Raw genomic sequence first — 10,294 nt, 5'->3', positions numbered from 1 at the left:
TTAAGTGGGAGACAATGCAACCAATCTTTTCTGAATCTGCCAATGAAAATGGAAATGCTCTAAGTCTGATGTTTTCCTCTGATATACCATGTGGGTTCTATATAGAGCATATCATATCCAATTCTTGTATATGTCTGTTGGGATCCTCACTAGATAGTCCATGAAACTTCAGTAATAGATGTATGATTTTCTATAACTCAAAGTCTGTCTCTAAATCAAAATATCGAATGCAGAATGAATCATTTGACAAATCTAGTGCCCAAAGCTCTTCAAGAGTCTTTTGAGTGTTGTTCTTCATGTTACTTATCAAATCTGAGGTCCTGATTACATTGAAATTTTGAAATTGCTAATAACACACAAAGATTTCCTGATCTTACTTGAAACACTCATGCAAATACCATCAAAAGACACAGAAAAATATACAAGATAGAATGCGTGCATACAAGAAATGAATAATTAAACCCTAACAATATTTTTGAATTTTTGCAACCACCAAGGAAATAAAAATAAGAGAGAGAAAAAAAAGAAAAACAATCCTAAGATCACCAAACACCACTAACAACCTCGGGCAACGGCGCCAATTTTGATAATGATCAGTTTTGCCGTAATACGATAGTAAAAGAATTAAGTACCAAATCTATCTATGCTAGTATAGCATAGGGCAACTCGAGTCGTCTCCCAATGAATGCAATGATGGAATGATAACCATAAGATTGTATGTTATTTATATTTTGGGGGTTTTTAATATGGAGTGGGGGTTTTAGATTTTGATTCAAAATCTAACAAATTAAAAGCAAAACAAGTAGAAACTAATGTAATGCTTGAATAAAATCTAACTAAGTGTCAACAATTAATCCATAACGCATTGTTACTCTACGCTATGGGTTTCACCATCAACACAATTAAACTAAGGAATGAAATAGCAAAGTATTAAATGAACCCTAATCTAGTAAATTAAAGACAATGCAAGTAAAGGATAGCTGACCTAACCTAAATTAAAATTGCAAGCAAGTTAAAGAAAGACAAGGTGAAGCAAACATTAAATGGAAGGCAAAAACACAAGAAAACCTAAATCATTCAACTAACTAAGCATGACAAAACTTTTAAACCCAAGAAATTGCAAAACTTAAATAAAAATCACCTAACAAACATTTCATCGAACACCTACCATGCATGAAACAGATGAAACAAGATCAATGCAATTCAAACATAGAAAATTGAGTTCAATACAAGCATTCAATCAAAATTTACAAATATTAACAATAAATAGAATTAAACTAAGTAATTCAAACCCTCTTCCACAATCAACTCCAAGTTGACTATGTTAGGACCTTCGGATAGCGGCTAGAGAGGGGGGGTGTGAATAGCCGACCCCAAATTCTCGTTTCTTCCTACAATTTGAGTTAGCGCAGCGGAAATACAATGTAGAAACGAAAGTGGAGAAGATCAAACCTCAAACACGATGATGTAATGAGGTTTGGAGATGATACTCCTACTCCTCGGCGTGTCCGTAAGGTGGACGAAGCCTATCAATCCGTCGGTGGATGAGACCCCGGATAACCAGCTAATATGAACTCCTTCTGGGTGGAGAAACCTCGCCACAATCATTCTTGCAACAGTAAGAATGGAGTACAACCAATAGAGAAAGAAAACAAGAACAATATAAATGTAAAAACACTTTGCTTGCCTTCTCGTCGACTGGAGTTCGATGAAGCAACAACTTCACGATGTCAACAGCAGCTGATCACCCAGTCGAGGGAAGCTCACACGAAGCTTCAAGAATAGGGAGCTCACCAAAACTCAGATCGCAAGAGTGAGGAACAAGAAGAAGAAGTTACTGTAGAGGCCCTCGACCTCGATATATATCCTGCACCTGTGAAGAAGACAAAGAGCAACACAGAAATCTAGCCGTTGTGTCGCAAAGGCTAGGCCTGGACTGATCAGGCTCCAACCTGATCGGTCCAGGAGGACCCTGATCGGTCTGTGGACCAATCAGGCCCTAGGCTGATCGGTCCCTAGACCGATCAACCAACTCTCTGTGAGAGTTGACTTGTGCTCTTGATCGGCCTGGACCGATCAGGCTCCAACTTGATCGTTCTGGGAGTCTCCTCATCGGTCTGATGGTTTCAGTCTGCAGACCGATCAGTTAACCCACAGAAACATTCTGTTTGGTTACTGATCGGTCACCAGACCGATCTAGACAATCAGAGTATCATTGGATCGGTCATCAGACCGATCCAATGCCTTAGAGCTTCCCAGCCCTAAACCCTAAAGCCTTCCTGGTCTAGAGAACGAGCTACCGAGCCCTCTCCGACTTCCATGTTCGGTCCAAAGAACGAGCTACCGAGCCCTCTCTGACTTAGTCTGGAGAACGAGCTATCGAGCCCTCTCCGACTTCATCCGGTCCAGAGAACGAGCTCCCGAGCCCTCTCTGACCTAGTCCGGAGAACGAGCTACCGAGCCCTCTCCGACTTCCACGTCTGGTCCAGAGAACGAGCTCCCGAGCTCTCTCTGACCTAGTCCAGAGAACGAGCTACCGAGCCCTCTCTGACCTAGTCCGGAGAACGAGCTACCGAGCCCTCTCCGACTTCCACGTCCGGTCCAGAGAAGGCTCCGAGCCCTCTGACCTAGTCCGGAGAACGAGCTACCGAGCCCTCTCCGACTTCTTCCAGTTCACGCCGACCTAGTCCAGAGAACGAGCTACCGAGCCCTCTCCGACTCCATCCAGTTCAGAGAACGAGCTACCGAGCCCTCTCTGACTTCCCATGCCAAGCTTCCATACTTGGACTTTTCCCCGTGCCAAGCTCCCTGCTTGGTCTTTTCTCGTGCCAAGCTCCCTGCTTGGACTTTTCCGTGCCAAGTCTCCATACTTGGACTTTTCCATGCCAAGTCTCCATACTTGGGATTTTCCCGTGCCAAGCTCCCTGCTTGGACTTTTCCGTGCCAAGTCTCCATACTTGGACTTTTCCGTGCCAAGTCTCCATACTTGGGCTTTTCCTGTGCCAAGCTCCCTGCTTGGACTTTCCCTAATCAGGTCAACTCAAGTCGGGTCAACCAGGTCAACCTTGACCAAAGGTTGCACCCACACTCCCAAGTTCCTATTCTTGTCAAACATCAAAATACAACTTCTCTATTCTTGTCAAACATCAAAATATACCTCGAGTCAGGTCAACTCGAGTCGGGTCAACCAGGTCAACCTTGACCTAAGGTTGCACCAACAATCTCCCCCTTTTTGATGTTTGACAAAAACCATAATCAAGTTAGGTTAACCCGATAACCTAACTTAGGTTTTCCAATAGTTCTCCAATCAATGTTCTTCCTTGAACATTCTCCCCAAACTCCAATGTTCTTCCTTGAACATTCTCTAGACATTTCTCCCCCTTTTTGACACACATCAAAAAGAGTGAATCAAGGTTAAAAGTTTCTTCCTAATGAAAGTCTCATACCTTTCATTGAAACCCTTAATTTTCCCCTTGATACTAAAGACAACAATCAATTTAGTGACAATCCCATATCACTCATCCTCAGAAATCGAGTAAAAACTCCCCTAAAAGTCAACTCCCCCTTAACCATTAGGTAAAACTCCCCCTAAAGGTCAACTCCCCCTTGACCATTGCACCAACAATGTCTTGGAGAGTTTCAATCCTTTAGAAATCTAAAATACCAACTTCCAGCTGAAATTTCAGACAATCAGTCGAAAATCAGCATTTTGGCACGCTCAACCCTTTACTGGATCGGTCACCAGACCGATCCACACTTCCCTAGATCGGTCCAGTGACCGATCCAGACCTCCCTGGACCGATCAGCATCCCCTCTGATCGGTCCACAAAGCTCTGATAGGAATTTCTTATTTTTCTCCTGAAATTCAGAAACCCCTAAAAATTCACAGAAAATTCCAAAAATTGTAAAATTTTGAGGATACATTCCTCATAACATATATTATCATGGAAAAATAGTTTTCTATGAAAATAACTTCCATTTTCAAATCTTGATACAAAGTTTGAAAACTTTGAAATAACTCAAGGTTAATCCATCTTTGTATCAACTTGCTCAATGATGAATGATATCACTAGAAAAGCTTCATCAAAGTTTTTCAAATCAATTTTGAAATGATCTTAAACCATTCAATTTAGGACCACAATCTTAGGGCTAAATGTACATGACTTGTACACAAGCTTTCCCTATGATCCTCAATTTAGAATTAGACTCATCTAGGTACAAGAGCTATGCACCTTGATCCTAACTCATAATCCTAATATCTCACACACATCTAAGGTGTATCAAACACATCCAAGTCAATTTTGATGTGAGATATGGGTTTAGGTCATCTTAAGCTAAGTTCTCATGCATTTTCTAGACAACAATTTGATTTCCATATCAAATTGAGTTTTTATCCTTAAATCAATTTAATTAATCATAAATGCAAGAGATGATGACATGGCATAAAATAATATCATAAGTGAAAACATGTGCCAATGTCATGATGTCATGTCATAAAGTATGAAACTTAAATAAGGCATGACATATAACTAACCTAAGCATTATCATGACATTTCAAATGATAATAAAATAAATATGATGTCATGACATGGCATATGGCAAACAATATATGGCAAATAACATATAAAAGTATAGAAAATACCTAATTCTAGCCTTAGTTGCCATTTTTGATAGTTTTGATCATTTTGCCATAAATTCTATATTCCTAAGTGTAATAGACCTAAAATCATATACTAAAGATTTTTAGATCACTATGTGCCAATTAGATTGATCCTAGAAAACTCCTCAAATGTGGTTGGCACATCCTAATCACCTTAGGAATAATTTTTAATTTCATTTTCAAGGCTTGGTTATACCTTGAAACTTCCTAAAATGCCACCTTTTTCCATGAGTAGGTTAACTACCTATCCAATTAAGGTTGACACACCCTAAACCATCTAGCGTGAAGGAATCACGCTCCTAGGAACCCAATACCTATTTGAGCTCATTGGGTTAACTAAATATTCACTAGGGATGACTTCCCTAGCAACCCTCCTAATGACCCTCCTAGGCTTTAAAGTCTTGGTCATTTGGGACTCATCAAGATCAACTCTAGGGGTGACTCCCCTTGTGACCTTGGTGATGGTCTTCCTAGTCCTAGATCTTGTTCCATAATCGAATGGAACATTATGATAAGTGGGCTTGACCACTTGAGACTTAGGTTTGTGACCCAAACCTCTCATGCCCTTGGGCTTTGATTTTTGACCCTTAGACCCTAGAGTTGGCTTTTTCAAATTCTTAAAAGCCTTTTCTAAAGTGTCAAGTCTTGATCTCAAGACTTGATTTTCCTTCTCTAATACCTCAAGCTTTAATTTTCCATTTTTCTTTGAGGTATTCCTAGGCATATGTCTAGTTGTTTTGGGATTCCTACCTAGGTTTTCCTTAACCTTAGATGAGTTAATTCTAGGATTGGCATTTCTAGTATCATCCTTACCTAGACTAACATGTTTGGCACCTAAGCACATGTATCGGTTTCTATAGTTATCATGCTTATCATTATTGACAATTGCAATGAGGCTACTAGCATGTGTCTTAGTAGAATTGCAAGAATGTGCCTTAAGGGATACCTTAGGGTTTGCCTTAGCTCCCCCCATAGAAGTGCTTGGTCTCTTGTCCTTGTGAGATTGCCTCCCCCTTGGACATTGACTCCTATAATGTCCCCTTCGCTTGCATTGAAAGCACACCACGTGCTTCTTGCCCTTGCGTATCGGGACTCCGGCTTCCTTGACTTTTGGTGCCGGTGGAGTCTTCCTAATCCTCTTTGGACATTTACTCTTGTAATGCCCATATTCCCTACACTCAAAGTACATTATATGTAATTTACTTGAAATTAAGTTGCTTGAGTTACCTAGGGTTGAGGATGGATATAAACTCTCTTCTTCATCCCTTCCGGAGGTAGAGGCTTCTTCTTGCACCAATCTTGATGAAGAACTCTCCTCCTCTTCTTCCTTAGATGTTGAGTAGCCCTCAACTTCTAATTCCATACCTCCATGATGTGAGCTACTTGGCTCACTTGACTCCTCTTCATGACTTGAATTGGAGTTCTCCTCATGGAACTTAGCCAAGTTGTTCCACAACTCCTTGGTATCGTTGTATCCACCTATCTTACACAAGGTATCATTAGGTAATGAAAATTCAAGGATTTTCGTTACCTCGTCGTTGATTGTGGATTGGTGGATTTGTTCCTTCGTCCACTTCTTCTTATCGAGAGGTTCTCCCTTTTTATCCATCGGAGGAATAAAACCTACTTGTACACAATTCCAATTTTCTAGGTTAGTCATAAGAAAATACTTCATTCTTACCTTCCAATACGCGAAGTCGTCGTGATCGTAGAAGGGTGGAATCGTGATGTCTTCTCCAAGTTGATCCATTCTCTAGCTCGTGCTCCCCCGGGTGTTAATCCGACGAAGAGCAACCTTGCTCTGATACCACTTGTTAGGACCTTCGGATAGCGACTAGAGAGGGGGGTGTGAATAGCCGACCCCAAATTCTTCTTCCTACAATTTGAGTTAGCGCAGCGGAAATACAATGTAGAAACGAAAGTGGAGAAGATCAAACCTCAAACACGATGATGTAACGAGGTTCGGAGATGATACTCCTACTCCTCGGCGTGTCCGTAAGGTGGACGAAGCCTATCAATCCGTCGGTGGATGAGACCCCGGATAACCGGCTAATATGAACTCCTTCTGGGTGGAGAAACCTCGCCACAATCTTTCTTGCAACAACAAGAATGGAGTACAACCAATAGAGAAAGAAAACAAGAACGATATAAATGTAAAAACACTTTGCTTGCCTTCTCATCGACTGGAGTTCGATGAAGCAGCAACTTCACGATGTCAACAGCAGCTGATCACCCAGTCGAGGGAAGCTCACACGAAGCTTCAAGAATAGGGAGCTCAGCAAAGCTCAGATCGCAAGAGTGAGGAACAAGAAGAAGAAGTTACTGTAGAGGCCCTCGACCTCGATATATACCCTGCACCTGTGAAGAAGACAAAGAGCAACACAGAAATCTAGCCGTTGTGTCGCAACGGCTAGGCCTGGACCGATCAGGCTCCAACCTGATCGGTCCAGGAGGACCCTGATCGGTCTGTGGACCGATCAGGCCCTAGGCTGATCGGTCCCCAAACCGATCAACTAACTCTCTGTGAGAGTTGGCTTCGAAGCCTGATCGGTCTGTGGACCGATCAGGCTATAGGTGGATCGGTCCACAGACCGATCCCCCTCCCTTTTTCTGCCTCCTGATCGTTTCCTGATCGGTCTGCAGACCGATCAGTTAACTCACAGAAACATTCTGTTTGGTTACTGATCGGTTATCAGACCGATCCAGACAATCAGAGTATCACTGGATCGGTCACCAAATCGATCCAATGCCTTAGAGCTTCCCAGCCCTAAACCCTAAAGCCTTCCCGGTCTAGAGAACGAGCTACCGAGCCCTCTCCGACTTCCACGTTCGGTCCAGAGAACGAGCTACCGAGCCCTCTCTGACTTAGTCCGGAGAACGAGCTACCGAGCCCTCTCCGACTTCATCCGGTCCAGAGAACGAGCTCCCGAGCCCTCTCTGACCTAGTCCGGAGAACGAGCTACCGAGCCCTCTCTGACTTCCACGTCCGGTCCAGAGAACGAGAGCTCCCGAGCCCTCTCTGACCTAGTCCATAGAACGAGCTACCGAGCCCTCTCTGACCTAGTCCGGAGAACGAGCTACCGAGCCCTCTCCGACTTCCACGTCCGGCCAGAGAACGAGCTCCTGAGCCCTCTCTGACCTAGTCCGAAGAACGAGCTACCGAGCCCTCTCCGACTTCGTCCGGTCCAGAGAACGAGCTCCCGAGCCCTCTCTGACCTAGTCCGGAGAACGAGCTACCGAGCCCTCTCCGACTCCATCCAGTTTAGAGAACGAGCTACCGAGCCCTCTCTGACTTCCCATGCCAAGCTTCCATACTTGGACTTTTCCCCTGCTTGGACTTTTCCCCAATCAGGTCAACTCAAGTCTGGTCAACCAGGTCAACCTTGACCAAAGGTTGCACCCACACTCCCAAGTTCCTATTCTTGTCAAACATCAAAATACAACTTCTCTATTCTTGTCAAACATCAAAATATACCTCGAGTCAGGTCAACTCGAGTCGGGTCAACCAGGTCAACCTTGACCTAAGGTTGCACCAACAGACTACTCTTCGCTGTCACACGAAGAGCTTGAATCTGGAACCCCCAAAGCTGGTGGACAACAGTAAAGATACTAACTATGCTTGCTTTGAGTATGACAATAAATGAATCTTCCACCAAAGAACCCCTTCGATGGAAGTTGACTGGAATATGTGGAGGTGTTGCCCATCTCCGTCGACCTAAGCTTCTGCTCGCACGTACCACGGTGAGCTTGACCAGACATGATGTAGCCAGAAATAGGGGCAACACAGTGGAGCTCTCTTCAACAGGTGGAAATGGCTGCCGAACCTCCTTAAGGACCTCCTCATCCTTGCAACCCGAGCTGATGAGAGCAAATAGTAGCCACTGAAGGGGGAAAAATGCCATAGAATTTACTTTCGTTACCCAACACTTATAGATGATCGAATCAGATTCAATGTTGGTTGGCTCCTCATCAGTAGTTGGGCATAGTAGTATCGTAGCAGAGTAGCAGCTCAAAGTCGAAACAATCAAAACATCAAATGAATGCTCAGAAGCTTGTAATTGAAGTGTGTCTGAGATGCTGGTCGAGATACTCTTTTATTGAGAGTTGAAGGCGCCTTCAACCCTAAAATTTATTCCATAATTTTAGCTTCTTATCATCACCAAAGTCTTCTACGTTATCTGACTGAAGGCACCTTCCAAGCTCCCGAAGGTGCCTTCCATGAACAGTATTCAAGGTGTCTTCCAATAGCTTGAAGGCGCCTCTGGTACTGTTCATCCGAGATATTTTGTGCTCTTTTGCCCTGCAAAATGTGTTTGCCCAATACAAATAAAATATATCATATAAGACAAAGTTAGCACAATAAAAATAAATAGTTTAGTAATTAGATCCTATCCCCTGAGACCAGGATTTAGTCAGGGTGTCAATTTAGGTTTCTAAAATGGACCTAAATTAGACTGATGCCTACTATCCCCTCAATCGGGGCGCGTCCTCACTGAGCCACTCTCCTCTAGGGACTTTTCTTCACTTACCAAGTATCAAGTTACCTCCTTAATGTCAATCTAACTCACCGGGTCTTCCTATCAGAATTGCACATCCGGACTTTATCAATTTGGAATCGAACATCCTGACCTGCCAGAATTGTACATCTGGACTTCAACCTATCAGGAATCGAACATCCTGACCTCCTGCCAGAATCCTATATATGGACTTCCTGCCTAGTGTCTGGTCCTCTTGACTCATCAAGTTAGTCAACCCTGCGCACTCGGTAACAAGGTTAGATCAACAACACGTCTAACTTTAATCCACTTATCATTCATCAAAACTCAGGTTTGATCATTGGTGCCAACTGCACCAACAATCTTCCACTTTTTGATATAATGACAACCTGGGTTAAAATTAAAAAAACTATGCAAAACATATATAGAAAGATATGATTTTAAGAGAAATCTAAAATGGAGCAGTTAAGTTTTATCCTCTTGATCATTTTCTGGGTTAAGTTTTCTAGATTTTCTTACATAAACCCTAAACCTCCTCCTTTAGCATTCATCAAAAAATATGCAGATAAATCTACCAAATTATGAAAATATAAATACACAAGTAAGCAAGGAATAAATTGTTGAAAGTAAGCATAAAAACTTGTAGGTTTATTGTAGGGACGAGTTAAAAAAAAATTCCAAAGTATTTTGAAAGGAATTTTAAAAATTTACAAAAGGTTTTCAAAATTTTGAAAATTTAATTTACAAAATCAAACCATTTTTTAAAGCTAAATTTTGCAAGAATTTTAAAAACTATTTTTCAAGATTGATTTTAAAATATTTTTTAAAAAATACTTTGTTGCAAAGTAATTTTTAGAGTTTCAATTGTTAAAGGCAACTTTTAAAAAGTTTTACAAATTATCTTTCCAAAATATTTGTAAAGTATTTTTCAAAGAAATTTATCTAAGTAAAAATAATTTTGGAAGTATTTTCAAAATAGTTATCAAACAGATTTTAAAAAAGGTTGGTCAAGGATATTTTTCAAAGTGAAAGGATAACTCTTGCAAGAACTTTTCAAGACTTTTCAAAGTGTATTTGAGAACATCATCTAAAGTAATTTCCAAAGTATTTTTAAGTAGTTTTTTAATGTAATTTTCAA

This window comes from Zingiber officinale, chromosome 2B (assembly GCF_018446385.1).
Source record: "Zingiber officinale cultivar Zhangliang chromosome 2B, Zo_v1.1, whole genome shotgun sequence".
Classification (NCBI taxonomy): domain Eukaryota; kingdom Viridiplantae; phylum Streptophyta; class Magnoliopsida; order Zingiberales; family Zingiberaceae; genus Zingiber; species Zingiber officinale.
The sequence above is the reverse complement of the archived record's forward strand: the minus strand, read 5'-3'. Positions refer to the sequence as shown.